Genomic DNA, 20,657 nt, shown 5'->3' on the forward strand with positions numbered 1-20,657 from the left:
ACTATACAATAATTCACCAATAGATATTTACAATAGTTCATAAAGAGCAAATGGAGAAATCTTATTTTTTTATTTTAAAACATAATAATTAATATCCAGTGTTATCACTATTCTGAAGATTGCTTCTTCAAGCTTTTTCATAGAATATTAATTTTATCAATAAAGCAATAAAGCAGTACTCCGATACTCCAGATTTCATTGTGACATTCACTTATGGGGCAGGGTGAGGGGACTCTGATTTCTTCCAGTTTGCAGCTATAGCCATTTCTGCAATTGTAAGTAGACTCAGAACTAGCTCCACATATTAAGAGTCAACATAACCTTTCTTATACTCTGATAAGATTATCTTAGGCTCAAATGTATATTATTATATAACATTTCATTCAGAAAGTGAACCAAAGATTTCAGAAAGAACTGAATCTTAGGACAGAACCAAAAAATGTGTAAAATGTCTGCAGGCAAAGAATAGCACAACCAGCATGGACCTCAACTCAAAAACTCCATCTGGTCCAGAATGCCGCAGCTCAGCTATTAATTGGAGCTAAACGGAGCACGCATATTATTCCCATTCTGCGGAAGCTCCATCAGCTTCCCATCTGTTACCAGGCTCGGTTTAAGGTCTTGGCTGTCACATGCAAAGCTCTTCGTGGTCTTGGCCTCTGTTATTTGCAGGACCGCCTCTGTCCCTATGTTCCACCATGACAACTTTGCTCAAGTCAGCAGGGGCTTCTGCAGGTGCCAGCCTGCAAATGGACAAAACCAACAACTGCCTGTACGTGCGCCTTCTCTGTTGTGGCTCCCAGTTTGTGGAATGGCCTGCTTGAGGAGGTCAGGAAAGCACCCACTACACCATTGCCAGCATGGTGTAGTGGTTAAGAGCGGTGGTTTGCAGCAGTGGAGTCTGATCTGGAGACTAGGTTCATAAGAACATAAGAAAGGCCCTGCTGGATCAGACTAAGGTTTATTATCAGTAAATGTTTGGTTTGTATACCTACTGTATATACCTATATACCCGGGGTTGTGTGAAAATTTATTGGGCGAAAAGGGGTCGTGAGTGGGAAAAGTGTAAGAAGCCCTGTTTTAAAGCATTTGCTCTTTGGGAAGTACCCTAGGGGGAAATGTGAGAGCAACTTGCATTGGTACATCATCAGCTGGGCCCAGCAATCTCATGATCTGGTTTGCTATCTTCAGCAGAACCTTGAGAAAGCATCTTCTCAGATATGCAATTCATCCTCATTCCTATCTTTAGAAGCATTTGTGCACTGAGGGGAGAAAAGCCTGTGCACTGTGAGAATTATGGCTGTAATTATGGCTGTCCCAGGAATTGAGAGCAACTGGAATGACAGTTGGCCCACTGGAAAAGTGGAAGCTGTGTAACTTTCCCATTTTCCAGCCAGGCACTGTTTAGCATCATCCCATGCAGTGGTGTGTGTGTGTGTATAAAGTGCCGTCAAGTTGCAGCCGACTTATGGTGACCCCTTTTGGGGTTTTCATGGCAAGAGACTAACAGAGGTGGTTTGCCAGTGCCTTCCTCTGCATAGCAACCCTGGTATTCCCTGGTGGTCTTCCATCCAAATACTAACCAGGGCTGACCCTGCTTAGCTTCTGAGAACTGACGAGATCAGGCTAGCCTGGGCCATCCAGGTCAGGGCATACAGTGGTACAATTAAGTAATTTTAAACCCTGGGCTTAATAGTGTTATGGCATGCTTCTTTGGACAATAATGTTTAACTTCAATTGTGAAGCAAAGAATTAATACTCAATTGCCTTGTCTCAACCCATCCCACTGCAGATAAACCCAGATGGTGTAACTTGATTCTATACATACTTACTCCAGCATGGTGTAGTGGCTAAGAGCAGGGGTTTGGAGCGGTGGACTCTGATCTGGAGAGCCTCCACATGAGCGGCGGAGGCTAATCTGGTGAACTGGATTTGTTTCCTCACTCCTGCACATGAAGCCAGCTGGGTGACCTTGGACTAGTCACAGCTCTCTCAGCCCCACCTACCTCACAGGGTGAGTCTCCCTTAAGTGGTAGAGAAAGTCAGCATATAAAAAACCAACTCTTCTTCTTCCAAAGGAAGTCCCAGTGTGCTCAACAGAGCTTACTTACAGCAGGATGGTGCTGCTGCAGTTGTCATGTTTGTGGGCTTCCTAGAGGCACGTAGTTGGCCGCTGTGTGAACAGACTGCTGGACTTGATGGGCCTTGGTCTGATCCAGCATGGCTTTTCTTATGTTATGTACTAGCTGCTTTTGCCTCCTCCCCTCAGCTCATGAGCCAGATCTCCAGACTTCTGCCTCAGTCCGGCCCTGACAGTGCCATTGACTGCAACTTAAGTCCCTTGTGCTAGATGGGCAGATGTTGCTGTGGTGAGAATAATAAGAATTAGAATACATATAGCATGTTTTGTGTAAATTGAGTCATCAGAACAATCCATTATCTCAGTAATCCTTGGAAGGTCAGCAATTCTCACCCCTGTTTTATAGATAGGGAAATGGTGTCTTGCTTTGGGCTGTCTAGTGGGTTGATGGGTAAGGTGACATTTGAACCTGGGACTTCCTTCTCACATTTTCCCAGCTCCTTGAACCCCATTATCTTTTTGTTTGGATCTGGCAAATGGCAGCCTATACTTCTCCTACGGTTATTAACCTCCAGGTAGGGGCTGGAGATCTCCTGGAATTACAACATATCCAGGTAGATATCAGTTCCCCTGCAGAAAACGGCAGCTTTAGAGGTGGACTCCACGGCATCACATCCCTGCTGAGTTCCCTGTCCTTCCCAAACTCTGCCCTCCCAGGTCTGCCTCCAAATCTCCAGGGATTTCCCAGTTGGCAACCCCAATTCCTCCTCTCACCGATCCCTCCAGTGCTTGCCAGACATTCCCACCTCATTTTGCAGGCTGCAGTGCCATCTGCTGCAGGACATGGCTCATTGCGGCCAAATACCTTGGACAGTTTCAAAGTAGCCATTGAGGAAAGCGGGTCCTCTCCTCCCCAAGTCCACAAGTCAATTTAGAATGAGACTCAGTTCAGCATAGTGCGTAGACCACAGCTTTGTCCCATGCTTACAGAAGCTCCCGTGACAATAATTTATCTCAGGAAGCAACTCCCCTTGATCATTGCAGAATGGTGGCCATGTTAGTTTCCTGCCTGTCACATTTTCCTCCTATGCTTCCCACCGGGGCCCCAGGCATACTTTGTTCTCCCCTCCTACCTGCTGTGCTCAGTAACCCTGTGAGCATGGTTAGGCAGAGAGAGATCAAGAGCATGACTGGCCCAAGGTCATCCAGAGAGCTTCATGGCAGAGTGAGAATCTGAAGCCAGGTCTCCCAGGTCCTAGTCTGGCATTCTAACCACTACACCACCCCAGCTGTTAACCTGTGGCCGCCTCTGGCCTAGGAGTTGCCAATCTCCAGGTGGGCCCTGGAAATCTCCCAGAATTGCAAGTGATCTCCAGGCAACAAAGATCAGTTCTGGAGAAAATAGTTGCTTTGGAGGATGGGTTCTATAGCATTGGATTCTATGGTCCCTCCCTTCCCCAAACCCCACCCTCCCCAGGATCCACCCCCCAAAATCTCCAGATATTTCTCAACCCAGAGCTGGCAATCCTATGTGCAACCTCCCCATGCTTGTTGTACCTCTGCCCAATGACAGAGGCCAAAGTGTCCTTCCCTCTCACTTCTGCTGTCCCTGGGCAACTGGCACATTAGTTGTCAGGGCCAGCCTTTCCATTAGGTGTACCTAGGCTACACCTCTGCCTAGGATGCCAGAGGTGAAGGGGCCCAAAAACCAGCTGTCACCACCTAGCCTGCCTGCACACAGCACTGTGGTTTCCTGGGACAAGCAGCAGCCCTGGACCACAGCCCCCAGCCCCAGTGTGCGGCTTGTAGCAGGCCTGCTCCTTCCCTCCTCCCTAGGGTTGCCAACCTCCAGGTGGTAGCAGGAGATCTCCTGCTATTACAGCTGATCTCCAGCTGACAAAGATCAGTTCACCTGGAGAAAATGACCACTTTGGCAATTGGACTCAATGGCATTGAAGTCTCTCCCCTCCACAAACCCCGCCCTCCTCAGGCTCCGCCCCAAAAACATCCCGCTGGTGGCAAAGAGGGACCTGGCAACCCTACCCTTCCCTCTGTCAGGGAGCAGGGCCATGGTTCCTTCCAGGGCTATTTTTTCGTTCCTGTTTGCCCCGTTAGGAGGTGCTGTACTGCAACAAGCTCCAGCCCCAGCAAGCATGGCGTGAGTCGGGGTTCCTTCCCCATGGTAGCGAAGTAATTCATCTAGGGTAGGGCTGCCAGGAAATGCCAGGAAATTTTTGTCAATTTTCAGGAGATGTGCATCACATCCTCCATGACACTCTAGAAATTTCCCAGCTACCCTATGGTAAAGACCATAGAGTTTGTAGGTATTCCTGGAGTACATTGCAGAAGTGACTTAACATTCTATAGCTGCCCACCTGGAAGTGATGGCGCTTCCAGGTGACGTTCTAGGAATCTATACAACCTACAATATCTATAGTTTTTACCACAGAGATTGGGGAAATTCCTAGAGCAGGGGTGTCAAACTCAATTGTTACAAGCGCCAGCTGGGCCATGCCTTGCCAGCCCTGACTGAGAGTGGGGCAGGGTGGCTGTTTTAGCTGGCTCATGAGTCGGATAAGAGCTCTCGGCTAAATCTGGCCCGCAGGCTTTATGTTTGACACTCCCGTTCTAGAGTGTCACCATCAATACTATTCCTCCTAGAGTTGCCAGGTCCCCCAAACAACAAATTACATGGGGGAGCTGTGATTGGATCTCTTGACATAATTATTTTCTACTCGGGAGCAGTTTAATCAGAGAAGTCTAGGGGGGGAAAGGGTTAGGATTGCCAACTGCCTGGAGAAGAAACATCCTGTTCCTTGACTAGAGACTTAATGGGATGTTATTTACCAACCAATTTGCCTTCATGCCATGAAAAGCTCCAGCTGCCAATTTATACATATTAAGCCTCTATTAAAGGGACAGGACTTTCCCCCCCCTCCAGGCCTGCCAGTGACCCTAGAAAGGGATGCTTAACCCTTTCAGCTTTCATGCCTTTAGCAATCTAAATTTCTCCTCTTGTGGGTTGAACAGCAATTTGAGGGGGATTATAGTGTAGAGGCTAAGGGTTAAGCAATGCCTCCCACAGGCTGTGGCTCCTCTGAAATTGGCAGCCCCCCCCCCAGCATCTCTGATGCAAAAAATTAAAACACTTGGAAGTCATTGTGTGTTGCTGCATAATGTGTGCGTTGTGCTCTTTGTTTAATTGGCTGACCTCAATCTCCAGGGCTGAGAGAATCCTCCTTGTTACCTCCACCCTGTGAATAATTTGATAAAACTCTTGCATCTCCCCTGAGCCACAAGAGCTTCAGTGGGATTAGCCTAGTCCTCCCTGCTAAATCATCATGGGTTGCCTTCCTTTTTCTTTTCCTTGGTAATCTTTGCCTTCTTTCTTCTCTGAAGAGCTCAGAGCTGGGGCATTCTCTTGGATCCTCCTCTTTGTTCTCCGGATGCTCATTTCCTTCAGTCCTTTTTCTTTCCACTGACTCAGCAAAAACTTTGTATCGGGTTCTTCTTTTGGTCATTGAGGACTTGCAGGATTGTTCTTTCTTTCTTTCTTTCTTTCTTTCTTTCTTTCTTTCTTTCTTTCTTTCTTTCGTGCTGCTGCACTAGTCTTGTTTGTGGGCTTCCTAGAGGCACCTGGTTGGCCACTGTGTGAACAGACTGCTGGACTTGATGGGCCTTGGTCTGATCCAGCAGGGTCTTTCTTTCTTTTTGTCTGTCACCCTCTCATCATTTTGGGAACTTTCACACATGCCAAATAATGCACTTTCAATCCACTTTCAATCCACCTTGCTGCTGGATTTTACTGTGTGAAATGGCAAAATCCACTTGCAAACAATCGTTAAAGTGCATTGAAAGTGGACTGAAAGTGCGTTATTCAGTATGTGTGAAAGTTTGTCTCAGACAAAAGCTGTTGCTTCTTTCTCCCCCCACAGATGATCCCATGTTTCTGCATCTCTTTCCCTGGTTTTTCTTTAGTTGCCTATACTCTCCGTTCTTCCGGTGGCAGCCTGGCAGCCAAACTTCCTACCCTATAGACTAGGGCCTAGGCCATCAAAACAGCTCAGAGGCCACTTGGCTGAGAGACATCCAGCTGCAATGATCCCAGACGTCAGTTTGCCCATCGCTTTCTCTCTACTGCCACCAGCTGCAGCCCTTGATGGCCAAGAGGGCTCCTTGTCACTGGGACTCTGCTTGGGTTGCTCCTGGCTGCCCTCAGCCCTCCTGGGCAATAGGCCACAGCGAACTTTCTCAAACAGTTAAAGGGCAATCAGGGTCAGTTGAAGCCGTTAGGCTTTTTTAGGGTAGGGCGCCAAAGCTGACACCCTCCACAGGGAGGCAGCTTCATGCACATACCAGCCCTATATATTTACTATTATTCCTAATTTACAGGTGGGAAAATTGAGGTTGAGAAAGCATGACTTCTCCAAGGTCATTTAAGAAGTCCATAACAAGAGGACTTTGTTCCAAGTTTTGAACACTTACTGGTCCTGCTCACCAGTTGTGAACAGGGCACCAGTTTTTCAATGGACTGCTCATCTTTATGTTGACCTTTGGGGGTTGTTCAGCAGGTTGCTTCAGCTGCTTCTTCCTAACAATACAGTGCAGCATAATTGGCTTTTCTCCCAGGGGTGTTCTCACATAACCTGATGCTCCACTCCCCCCCTTCTTCTGTGCCATGTCACTGCTCCTCTTGCCAGGCAGTTGTTTAAATAAACAGTTAAATTTGTCATAAGTCATATAAATCAGTCTTTAAAAAATGCTCTTTTAAAAAAATCCTACTGTTCAGAGTTTGGCTGAGTAGTCTTTAGCCATGTTAATGGTTGATAATCTGTTTGGATTAGCAGTGTTTTCGTGCATGTTTGGTTTTGCAAAACCTGATGCAAACCTGTTAGCCATGCATTCAAGGCATTCGGTGCCAAACCAAACAGATCTTGTGATTGGCTCACATTGGATCGACACAGTCAAACACAGTAAATTCAGACACTGAACATGTTCGCCGGGAAATTCACAACATTCCTAACCCTAGGTTCCCCTCCTTCCTGCTTTGTATCCAAATGCAATAGTCAGTCACTGGACAATACACAGCTGCCGGTCCACAAACTCCAGTGCCCTATTAATAGGGTTCCCAGGTCCCTCTTCGCCACCAATGGGAGGTTTTTGGGGTGGAGCCTGAGGAGGGCGGAGTTTGGAGAGGGGAGGAACTTCAATGCCATAGAGTCCAATTGCCAAAGCTGCCATTTTCTCCAGGTGAACTGATCTCTATCGTCTGGAGATCAGTTGTAATAGCGGGAGATCTCCTACTAGTACCTGGAGGTTGGCAACCTTACCTATTAATCTGTGTAAAAAATCCTTTCTCTTTCACACACAGCAAGCATTCCCTCTCCTGCAACAATCCTGTGATTAAACACACACACAAGTGTATTGCGGAACCCTTGCTGTGCATCATTGTTAATTTGTCCAAAACTCTGTTTGTTGGGTGGGAGGCTGAACCAAGCAAGTGGGTGCTCAGAAACCATCCTGCTAAAATTAGGCTATGTACAGCTAGCAGGTCAGCCTGCAAAGTGCATCTGTTAAAAGTGTTTTTGGAAGGAATTCTGACGCTGGCCTGAAGCCACCAGTATGACAGGATGCTGAAAGATACTCTTACTCATGCTTCCGGACAATGTTGGGGAGGTGGGCATCAGTTTACAAATCACCAGGACAGGCAGGCAGAGATGGAGACAAGGAATCGGGGGTGAGCTGCCTTCAAGAAAAGTGGATCCCCCCAAAACTGAGGGAAGCTGAAAACTGGCCGGCCTTGTGTGGTTCCATTCCACCCTGTGACTTGACCAAATCCTTTATCCCAGTGTCAGGTTCTCTCGGGATAGCTAAGGTTGCCAGCTCTGGGTTGGAAAGTATCTGGAGATGATGGGGATGGAGCCTGGGGAGGCTGGGGTTTGGGGAGGGGAGGGACCTCACCAGAGTATAATGCTATAGAGTCCACTTTCCCAAGTAGCCATTTTCTCCAGAGGAACTGGACTTCTTCATCTGGAAATCAACGGTAATAGCTGGAGAACTCTAGGTTCCAACTGGAGGTGGGTAACCCTACATTTGGTCCAACTAGATACAGACCAGGTATCAGCAGCCCCATTTCAAAGATGGGGTGAGTAAAGGACAGTAGCACCCTCAAGGTCATGGAACTGAAAGAGGATCTGAATGCTGCATTCCTAAAGTGTCATCAGTACATGTGTCCTGTCATAATCCGTAACCCTGTAGGCCAGAAGTGTCGAGGGCTGGATATAGCATAATTGTCACTTGGTCAGGACAGGACATGCCTCGCCAGCCCAGATCAAGAGTGATAGAGTGGTGGCTGCCTTGACTGGTGAACTCGGCTCACAGGCTGGATAAGAGGTCTCAAGGGGCCTGATGCGGACCGTGGGCCGTATGTTTGACACCCTTGCTGTAAGTAGGGTTGCCAGCCTCCAGGTGTTGGCTGGAGATCTCCCGCTATTACAACTGATCTCCAGGTGACATATATCAGTTCCCCTGGAGAAAATGGCTGCTTTGGCAATTGGACTCTATCGCATTGAAGTCCCTCCCCTCTCCAACCCAGCCCTCCTCAGGATCCACTCCCATAATTTCCAGGTATTTCCCAACCCGGAGTTGGCAACCCTAGCTGTAGGCCTTGAGTGAAGACTGAAGAATGCATGGTGATACGGTGAGGGGAGGGTTGCCAGGTTCAGGTTGAGAAATTCTTGGAGATTTGGGGGTGGAGCCTGAGAAGGGAAGGGTTTAGGGAGAGGAGTGACTTCAATGCAATAGAGTCCAATTGCCAAAGCAGCCATTTTCTCCAGGGGAACTGATCTCTTAGGGAGGGGAGAGACCTCAGCTAGGTATAAGGCAATAGAGTCTATTCTACAAAGCAGCCATTTTCTCCAGGGGAACTGATCTCTGTCAGCTGGAGATCAGTTGCAATTCCAGGAGATTATGAGGCCACACCTGGAGACTGGCGACCCTAGGTGGGGCCAATAAGTAGCGTGGGCTGAAGGAAAGCTTCTTGGGCCATATGAAAATGTAGATTCACAAATGTCCCTGATGGGGGAATGTTAATTATATAGTTTGAATATCAGGCCCAGTTTCAATCAATGGGTTACATGCCATTTCTGTGATTTTTAATGTATATTTCAGTGGTTATATACAGCAAAAGCATGAATAGCCCATACTAGCCAGACCATGTCAGAGTTTGGCTGTGAAGCTGGGTTGGCCACAATCAGTACTTCAGTGGGAGGCATCCTAAGAAATAGGCTTGCCAACCTCCAGGTAGTAACTGGAGATCTGCTATTACAACTGATCTCTAGCTGAAAGAGATCAGTCCCCCTAGAGAAAATGGCTGCTTCGGTAATTGGACTCTATGGCACTGAAGTCCCTCCCTAAACCCTGCCCTCCTCAGGCTCCGCCCCCAAAATCTCCAGGTATTTCCCAACCCGGAGCTAGCAGCCCTAGCTGTATAGCAGACAAGCTACTTACTTTTTAATTAGTTTATTATCCATCCCTTTATTTGTTGACATATTTTTTAAATATGTATTTTCTAGAAGAACAATGGTGCCCTAAAGAAGAGGGAGGAAAAGATGAGGGAGAGAAATTTCTTGATGATGGCACAAGTATCAACCAATCAATACTGTGACAGATAGCTTGTACTGTGAATTTGGCAGCCTGATTCCCACCCCCCACCCCCAGCTTGGCCTTGGAAATAAAAGTACATTTAGATTCAAGGCACTGAAGTTGCTTCCAAATTGGCCCCTCTGCTGTCAAAATGTGACATCTGTCTTCATGCAAAGCCAGCCTGAGAAATACACAGGCCAGTGTTTTACATTGCTCATCAGCCCTCAGGATATATTAATGATCTCCTTCTATGTTCTCCTTGTAAATGAGATTTCCCATATTGTTACTGTGAGGATACCAGTCCCTGAGTTACACTGCTGCCCTGTGGAGACAGGTCCCTGCTCACAGCAGCTGCTGATGCCCCAATCCCAACTACCATGCTTTCTGATGTCACTGTATATGTGCAAACCTTGTTGTTAGACAATACAATAATCTGAGCTGGGATGATGGCTCTGAGCAGTAGAGCAAAGTGCAGAGGATAGGGTTGCCAACCTCCAGGTACTAGCTGGAGATCTCCTGCTATCACAACTGATTTCCAGCCAATATAGATCAGTTCACCTAGAGAAAATGGTCGCTTTGGCAATTGGACTCTATGGCATTGAAATCCCTCCCCTCTCCAAACTCCGCCCTCCTCAGGCTCCACCCCCAAAATCTTCAATGCAATAGAGTCCAATTGCCCAAGCGGCCATTTTCTCCAGGTGAACTGATCTCTATCTGCTGGAGATCAGTTGTAATAACAGGAGATTTCCATCTAGTACCTGGAGATTGGCAACCCTATACACAGCAGGAGGAGGATTGAGAGACTGGGGTAGTTGCAGTGTCTGGATCCTGGGCTAATTTCTCTGTTAGGTGGCCTACTACTGTTGATGAAAATAAGACTCTGTAGTTAAATGAATTTATCATTTAGAGACACCCCCTAAATTTATCTAAATTAAGGAACTGAGAGATTTATCCTAAGATCACTTGAGCTTAGTCAAGATGGACAAGATGTCTTGGTTGCTATACATATTAAAGCTGTTGTGAGCCACTCCCCATTATGATAAGTCTATATCTGCGTGCCCAGAAATATTACTCAGTGCCACCACCCATGGCCTTAAATAGGAATTAAAAGTGTTTTACTTTGCCTGGATTATGTCCAGAAGCAAAGTTTATTAATATATATATCGTAGCAAAATATTGCACAACGAATTGCCAAATTCAGTTCTTCAAGCTTTGCTTTTCTAATCCCAACAACATTCCTAAATTTGGGATGTTGCAAAAAATGAAATAAAATAAATTTAGGAGAACATGCGTTCAAATTTTAAGGATTTTTCTCAGTAATATTAATTTCATGTGTATGGGGCATGCCTGTGGAAGCAGATCCAAAGATCAACTATCCCCCATAACCACCCAGTCAAGCAGCACTATTACCGGTCCTAGGAACATCAGCCATTCCATCAAAGGATTGTTCAGACTGTTCTATCATCCATCAAGGTCTATGCCATCACCTGCCAACAGTGCCCTTCTGCTGTCTACATAGGACAGTCATATTTCAGCTTCTCTGCAAAAGACTAACCTGGAACATTTTGACCTCAGTAGTAATCACAGAAACCAGTTGCAGAACTTTTAATTTTCCCTACAGTATTGTGCTGCTACCCAAAATCCATAACTGTATGAACTTCAGGGGAGTCACTAGCATGAAATTGCTGAATCGGAACTCTTCAGAAAGCTTGACTTCATTCACTTAGGACTCAATAGCAATTATGAGTTCCTATCACAAAACAGGTATGAAATTAAATCAACTGGTCTAGCAAGGATGCCAGGTCTGGGAAGGGAAATTCCTGGAGATTTGGGGGTGGAGCCAGGGGAGGGCAGGTTTTGAGGAGGAAAGGGGTCTTAGTGAGGTATAATGTCATACAATCTACCCTGATCTCAGCAGTCTGGAGATCAACTGTAATTTCGGGAAATCCCCAGGCCTCACCTGGAGGTTGGCAACCCCAAAAGTCTCTCAACATTAGTCCACCCTCCTGAGCTTTTACGCATGTGCAGTAAACATAGAAATGTCAAAGTCTATCCCTCTTGCATTTCCTTGCCTTTTGACTAGGGCTGTTGAAAAAAAGAAATTCGGTAAAATTCAGATTCGCCAAAATTCGGCCCGTTTTAATTTGGGAAATGCTGAAGTCCGAACTCCCCCGATTCGGATCTGTGCAATTCGGCACGAGATTCGGAGTTCGGGAATAAATTTGGCCGAATAAAGCCATTTAAAGCACATTCGCTGCTTTCCGCAGCTCCAGGGGGGGCATTTTTTGGGGTAGAGGTCCCAAACTGTCAGGGTAGCTTGAGGGGACCCTTCTTGCAAGAACCCCCAAGTTTTGTAAAGATTGGGTCAGAGGGTCTCGGGTGTGAGCCTGGCCACTGCGCGGCCCGGGGAGAGAAAGAAAGAGCGTCTGTGTGTGTGAGAGAGAGATCCCCGTGGGGTGTGTGTGTGTGTGTGCACATTTTTTTTGTTGGCTTGCCTTTCAGTCAGACCCCCGGGCCGGGGTAATGGTACAGCCCAAATGCCGAGGCAACCAGACCCCGGGCCGGGGTAATGATACGGCCCAACTGCCGAGGCAACCAGACCCCCGGGCCGGGGTAATGGTATGGCCCAACTGCCGAGGCTACTAGCGTAAGTGCGACCCGCACAAATTGCGTATCTTCAGGATTGATAGATTTCATGCTGCTGGATTCAAATCTTCCACAGCCACAATCACACTCGCAAAGAGGAGATCAAGCCCCCCCCGGGCACAGGCAACCCCCCCAAATCACACTGACAAGGAGGAGATCAAGTTCCCCCAGCAGAACAGCCGTCCCCCCCAACCAGAAGACGCAAATTCCAAACGAAGGAGAAGAACGGCCCTGCCAGAGAGAGACTCACTGACATGGGATGCACTAAAACGAATGACAGGCTAGCCCATTAGAAACAACAGAAGCAGCTGCACAGACCATTGGAAACAATAGCAGCCAGCCAGAGAGAGACTCCCTGACCCACAGTTAACTCCAGACGAAGTTGGCAACCGATGAAAACAGCAGAAAGCACAGTCCCACACAGAGGCAATCAAACCCACCTCACTTTGGCTTCCCCCCTCACACACACACACAGACAGAATCTGCTTTCCCCCCCACACACACACACACAGGAAAAAAGTTATAGATAAAAGCCCCAAATTGGGTCAAACTGTGGGTGTCTTCTCTTCCAGCAGAAGCAGGGGGTCAGGAGGAGTAATCCATACTGATTCCAGCAAGCAGCAGCAGCTGCTTAGGATCTCTCACAACTCTCTGGCCATTTATGCACGGGAGGTTTTGCCTTGGATTTGCCGCTCTGTAGAGATGCACATTAAGGATCGCCTGCTTCCATTCATCCCAATGGGCAGATGGGGGGGACCCCATATCTCGGGACCCCCTGACCCAATCTTTACAAAACATGGGGGTTCTTGCAAAAAGGGTCCCCTCAAGCTACCCTGAAAGTGTGGGACCTCTACCTCCAAAAATGCCCCCCCTGGAGCCGTGGAATGCCGCCAATGTGCTTTAAGTGGCTTTATTCCTGTGGGTGATTTTGGGGGGGACCCCTTCCGGGCCCCATATCTCGGGACCCTCTGACCCAATCTTTACAAAACTTGGGGGTTCTTGCAAGAAGGGTCCACTCAAGCTACCCTGAAAGTGTGGGACCTCTACCTCCAAAAATGCCCCCCCAGAGCCGTGGAATGCCTCCAATGTGCTTTAAGTGGCTTTATTCCTGCGGGCGATTTTTTTGGGGGACGGGCCCCATATCTCGGGACCCTCTGACCCAATCTTTACAAAACTTGGGGGTTCTTGCAAGAAGGGTCCCCTCAAGCTACCCTGAAAGTGTGGGACCTCTACCTCCAAAAATGCCCCCCCAGAGCCATGGAATGCCTCCAATGTGCTTTAAGTGGCTTTATTCCTGCGGGCGATTTTTTGGGGGGATGGGCCCCATATCTCGGGACCCTCTGACCCAATCTTTACGAAACTTGGGGGTTCTTGCAAAAAGGGTCCCCTCAAGCTACCCTGAAAGTTTGGGACCTCTATCTCCAAAAATGCCCCCCCCCCCGGAGCCTCGGAATGCCGCCAATGTGCTTTGTGGCTTTATTCCTGTGGGCGATTTTGGGGGGGACCCCTTCCGGGCCCCATATCCGGGACCCTATGACCCAATCTATACAAAACTTGGGGGTTCTTGCAAGGAGTGTCTCGGCAGTTGGGCCGTACCATTACCCCGGCCCAGGGGTCTGGTTGCCTCGGCAGTTGGGCCGTACCATTACCCTGGCCTGGGGGTCTGACTGAAAGGCAAGCCAACAAAAAAAATGTGCACCCTCCCCCCACGGGAATCTCTCTCTCACACACAGAGATGCTCTTTCTTTCTCTCCCCGGGCTGCGCAGCTGCCGGGCTCACATACCCGCGACTGATTGGCCAGAAGAAGACCCAGCTTGGCCACCGATTGGCCACAGGAGAATGCTCCTTCAGGGGCACTGAATTTGTACGAATTTATTCGGCGTCCGCCCAAACTCACCGAGTTCGGCTCGTCGTTTTCCCGCCTCTTTTGACTTTGGTTCTATCCGAAGTAGAAACCACCGAATTGGGGGAAATTCGGCTGTTTTTCGGTTTGGGACAAACCAAATTGACAGCCCTACTTTTGACCTCATTGTTTACAATTGTTTTATCTCTTCCCACGTACATTTTATATCTGGTGAAGTAGACTTTATTCCACAAAAGCTTCTGTCACCATAAATCTGCCACAAGATTTATTTATTTATTTTCACTACAGATTTCCATAGTCACCTTCTGGTATTAACGGTGCCATCCTAAGGGCCGCCTGCACTACAGCGGCTGGCCACTGGCTAGGATTGCCAGGTCCCTCTTTGCCACCGGCGGGAGGATTTGGGGGCGGAGCCTGAGGAGGGAGGGGTTTGGGGAGGGGAGGGATTTCAATGCCATAGAGTCCAATTGCCAAAGCAGCCATTTTCTCCAGGTAAACTGATCTCTATCAGCTGGAGATCAGTTGTAATAGCAGGAGATCCTCAGCTAGTACCTCGAGGTTGGCCCAGGCTAGGCTGATCTCATTGGATCTTGGAAGCTAAGCAGGGCTGGCCCTGGTGAGTATTTGGATGGGATATCGCCAAGGAATTCTAGGGTTGCTACACAGAGACAGGCAATGGCAAACCACCTCTGTTTGCCTCTTGTCTTTAAAATCCTATGGGGTCACCATGAGTTGGCTGTGGCTTGATGGTGCTTTCCACCACTAATTTTAATGGGACTATTTAAATCTCCCACTGAAATGAGGGGGATTTCAGAAGCACTTTGCTTTGGCTGGATTGTACCCTTAGTGTGTGTGTGTGTTTGTTTCTGGTAAGTGCTCCTCTGATTCTGTATGCTGTTGTTGGGTTGTTGTTGTTTGCTTGCATAGATATTGTTCTGCTTGACTGAAGTAAACTGCCAAAGCATGTTGCTGGCAGATGATGACATTTGATGTGGAAATGAATGAAATTTTGAATGGCGGGTGCTGTCAGATGGACCAGCAGTGTTGCCAAAGCAGACGAAAGGAAGCATCTGACATCCTGGTTTGTTTTTCTATCTCTATTTGCAGAGTTTGTACCTTCTTACCATGAAAAGAATTAGGCTTACAGAACCTTAGAGCAAACGTCTTTTAATTTAGATTCTTGTCAAAGGCCTCCTTCGCACGTCACATTTTTAGGTGTACAACTAGGTCTTTCTAAGTGTACGCATACAAACATAAAGTGAGAACGGGACAAGTATGTACATCAGCTAGGGTGCCCTCCTGCACCACACTCTGACAATCCCACTGCTGCTTGCTGAAGTAACCAAAACAAAATGGGACTGGCATCACACCAGCCTGTTGCTATCTGCCCTCATGCATGATTGGAGTGCCATAATTGTACGGGGGCTTCGGAATGTGGCCATTATCTAGGCTGGTTGCTGTGCTGAAATGTAGCGGTCAGTTCCGCAGGAGAGAGGGTGCCCAGTAAATGGCTTTGGAGGTGGATTAACTTTCTTGTGGTTACTCAAGTCTCAGCACCCTGCCTGAGAAGAGGAGATTATCCTGCTGCCAATTATTTATTTATTTAATTAATTAACTAGGGAAGGTATCTACTTTTTATTTTGCATGTGGAGTTATCCCAAACTGTACTGCTAAAAGAGGCAGTGCAGCAGAAATGGTCACTGTGACGCCTGCTTGCTAGTGGGTAAAAACCACCCGATTTGGTTGAGGCCCACTTGGGGAGGTAGGTCAGTTAGTGGGGAAATGTGTCCCGAGCCGATCCTTTCTTCTGGGATCAGGGCCAAATGTGGGAATTAGAATAACAAGGCTATGAAGAAACCGTGGGGCTGAGAGGGTCATCTAGTCCAACCCCTCGCACAATGCAGGAAATTCACAACTACCTCCCCCCCCACAGCCCCAATGACCCCTATTCTATGCCCAGAAGATGGCAAAAAAAACAAAAAACCCTCTATGATCCCTGGCCTGGAGGAAAATTCCTTCCTGATCCCAAAGTAGCTATCTGCATTTCCCTTGAGCATGTAAGTAAGGACTGTGAGAGCCAAGCACTGGCGCAACCCTTCCTGCCCTCCCTTTCATAATCTGCCTAAGTTCACAGAATCAGCATTGCTGCCAGATGGCCATCTAGCCTCTGCTTAAAAACCTCCAAAGAAGGAGAGCCCACCACCTCCTGAGGACCCCTTTTCCACTGAGGAACCGTTCTAACTGTCAGGAATTTCTTCCTAATGTTTAGCTGAAAACTCTTTTGATTTAATTTCAACCTGTTGGTTCTGGTCTGATCTTTTGGGGCAACAGAAAACAACTCCACACCCTCTTCTATATGACAGCCTTCAAGTACTTGAAGATGGTTATCATATCTCTTCTTAGTCGTCTCCTCTCCAGGCTAAACATACCCAGCACCTTCAACCTTTCCTCACAGGACTTGGTCTCCAGACCTCTCAACATCTTCTTTGCTGTCCTCTGGACATGTTCCAGCTTGTCTACATCTTAAATTGTGGTGCCCCAAACTGAACACGATACTCTAGGTGAGGTCTAACCAGAGCAGAGTAAAGCAATACCACCATTTCGCATGATCTGGACATAGGGTTGCCAACCTCCAGGTACTAGCTGGAGATCTCCTGCTATTACAACTGAACTCCAGCCGATAGAGATCAGTTCACCTGGAGAAAATGGCCGCTTTGGCAATTGGGCTCTATGGCATTCAAGTCCCTCCCCTCCCCAAACCCCGCCCTCCTCAGGCTCCGCGCCAAAAACCTCCCACTGGTGGCGAAGAGGGACCTGGCAACCCTATCTAGTCACTATACTTCTGTTGACCCAGCTGCCATTTACCTGTTCAGAAATGTCTCCTCCCCAGCTTCCTTCAAGCCCCAGGTGTGCAATAAGACAGGGGCTTGTATTGTATTGCCTTCTGCAGTGTTGTAGACGCCATCCATAAACCCCCATGGATACTTTTTACAGTTCAGTTATGTGTCCAGGGATCCAGGCCTCTGTCAGGCAGAGTAGACAGTTGCTGACCTTGATAAACCAAGGATGCTTCCTACATTCAAAAGCTTTATCTGCCAACAAACCACTATTAGAAGCAGGCCATGCTGTTTTTTCCCTGCCCAGTAAGCAACCCTAAAAGAGGGGGAGGGCCCTTAAAATCAAGGACTGTGGTATGGCCCAGATGCTAAATCTGTGTGTGTTTGTGTGTGGGGGGGGAGGATTTGATTGCTGGTCTTCCAGTCACCTAACCGTGCCTTAAGAAGAAGACAGCATTAAAGAGTGCTTGTACAAATGCACCTACAACCTGTCACCACCTTTGTGCATGAATGCTGGCAAAACAGATGGGGATTAGAAACAGGTCTCAGCACAAGGTAGAAGCGAGTAATCTGACCCGGGGATGGGTGTGTGGCCAAGGCATGCACCATCTAGGGCTTCCTAGTCTCTAGAAATAGCTGTTTCATACCCATGGGAAGCTGACTGGCAGAAGGGGCCTTGTACAGCCCTCTGTCTTTTGTTCCACTTAGCAAGGAGGCGGGAGCAACTGCACCCGTGCTCTGTTTCCCAAAGCGCTGACTCAGCTGGGAAAAATACTGAGGCTGGCTCACTGGCTTAACTGTGCATGGCAAAGCTGCCAGGACATTGTGGAAGCCGGGTGTGTGTGTGTGTGTGCCTCCCACAACTCTTCCCTACCCTTCCCTTCTGTAATTCAAACCCCCATCAGCAGCTCTGATTGGAATGCCTTTGTATTACTACTATTATTATTATTTTGCAGTATAATGTTATTGCAGGGTTGGCCATAAACACTGCTGCCTGGTCTAACAGTGGTGGCTGGCTCTTTTCCCCCTGGGGTTACTTATGCACGTGGAGAGAGAGAGAAAATGTAATCTGCACAAATACAAAAAGGTAGGGGTTTTTTTGCTTTGAAAATCAAAGAGTTGAGCTCCTGAAATAAAAGGGTCCATAAATCTATCGCATCTTTAGTGTGTCTTTCTTGCAAAGACCACAGGGTGACATATACACTTCTTTCTTTCATCATCACAACAACCCTGTGAGGTAGGTCTGTGCAAAAGAAATGAGTTGCAAGAGGGTTGCCCACTGAGCTTCATGGCTAAGGATTTGAATCCAGGCCTCTGTAGCCTGACACTCTAACATCTATACCACAGTGGCGCCACATTTTAGGGTATAGGCAGGATTGAGGTGCCAAGGCTGAATGCCCTTGCCACCTTTGGGGCTTCAGGAAAGACTTTTCTACAACACCAAACTGGTGAATGATCTTGGCATTCTTTCCTGTGGTCCTTCCCCTCTTTTAAAACCTTGGTATTTGTGTACAGAATTTTACCAGCCATTGGGGGGGGGGGGAGTTCCACAGCATCTTAAAGATTGATAGACTGAGATTGACCTATTAAGTTTTTGTGAACTAGAGTCCACTTCATCGGATTCAGGGAGTCGATCTTTAAAAAGTGAAGTATGCAGTCAATTTAGGATTGCCAATCTCCAGGTGGGGCCTGGAGGTCTCCCAGAATTACAACTGATCTCTGGACAACAGAGGTCCGTTCCCCTGGAGAAAATGGCTGTTGTGAAGTGTGGACTCTGACATTACAACCTTCTGAGGTCCCTCTACAAACCCCATCCTCCCAAGGATCCACCCCCAAATCTCCAGGAATTTTGCAACCTGGAGTTGACAACCCTAAATCAGCTCACAACCAATTAATGGCCACTCCATGAAGTTCCAACTCAGGATTTTCAAGGCAACAGGTGAGCAGAGGTGGATTGCTATTGCCTTCCTCTACGGCTAAAGGTAAGTAAATGTAGCTTCTCAGAGACTTCTTTGAGAAGCTGATAAGCCTGTCTTATTGTATCAATACCCAATAACAATAAAACAGTCGGAGGTTGAAGATTCAAAGCAGTTTGTTTTATTGGCCAATACACAAAATGCCTGGTGAAAATTGCCCCAAAGCGCAGGACCATTCACACACACATCAAAGGATTGCAAGCATGAATATAGACTTCGATAATGGGTGGTTACAGAGGCGTAATACACACGTAAGACCCAACTGCCCAATACTTGGGCCCCCCACATTAGCATAACCTATTACAGAATTGAAGGCTTTGCAGAGAAAGTGGTGATCTAATGCTCTCTAATGAGCAGAGAAGACCCACCAGTGTCAGGTGCTTCTGTGTTTGATCCTAAGTTTCTGCAGTTCTTCTTATCTTGAATCCTGGCAGCTCCCAAGGTTAACTAAGGGAGTTTTTCCTAGCTGGCCAGCTTATGAAAGCATATTGGGGCCTTCTATGGATTCTCTAATTAGCTTCTAACTAGTAAAGCTGAGCCTCTTATACTCAAGGTCTTTAACATATATGTGCTTGGTGTGACTTTAATCATAGATGCCAACTCTTATACACTGAGTATGGCATATTCATAAGTGCAGATTATACTTTATTGATTACAAAGAATATATTTCAAATCAAAGAATACATTTCCCATAGCATATAATGATTTCAGGCATTACAAAGCTACATTTACTTACCTTTAGCCATCAGGCAATAAGAAGATATCATTTTCATTGTATCACTGTTTATGAACTTTGATAAGTTCTTGAGCGACATTGCTTGTAATAAGAACGCCATGCATATGTATATATTGTCTGTTCTTGTTTTGTTTGTTGATGATTTGTTTAGTTCACATTTAAGGGTGTTCACACTTGATCACTTGTTTGTATCTTTATTACATTGTTCAATATAGTATTGTTTTGAATTATTATTGAGCTCTTGCTGTTCATTTTCATCACCTCCAGGTATTAGCTGGAGATCTCCTGCTATTACAACTGATACCCAGCCAATAGAGATCAGTTCACCTGGAGAAAATGGCCGCTTTGGCAATTGGACTCTATGGCATTGAAGACCTCCCCAAACTCCACCCTCCTTAGGCTCCACCCCAAAAACCTCCCATCGGTGGCGGAGGGACCTGGCAACCCTACCCATCCAAGTACCAACCCTCTTTAGCTTCCAAGCTCTCATGAGATCAGACTGGTTTGGGCTATTAAGGGCTGTTAGTCCATCCTTTGTTGGCAGATACAAATAGACAGATGGATAGGCAAGGAATTAATGTAAACAGTGGTGTCAAAAAGCTATGAAATACAAGAAATACTATCTGTGACATTTCTCCACAAAGCTCAAATGAACTGTGCATCCCTGTGCACCTTTGCAACCACACAATAGTTCCAGAGGTGGTATAAAAATGGAAAATCCAAATGACACCATCCTTATTTGTCTGTTTAGCGGCATGCCCCTAAGGCTTCCCATCCTGATACTGACCAGACCTAGACCTGTTGGGCTTCAGCCAGGTGCCTTCCAGCCATACTCTGCTTATTAACCCTTTCATTAACTGAGGGCACAATCTC

This window comes from Euleptes europaea, chromosome 7 (genome assembly GCF_029931775.1).
Source record: "Euleptes europaea isolate rEulEur1 chromosome 7, rEulEur1.hap1, whole genome shotgun sequence".
Classification (NCBI taxonomy): Eukaryota; Metazoa; Chordata; class Lepidosauria; order Squamata; family Sphaerodactylidae; genus Euleptes; species Euleptes europaea.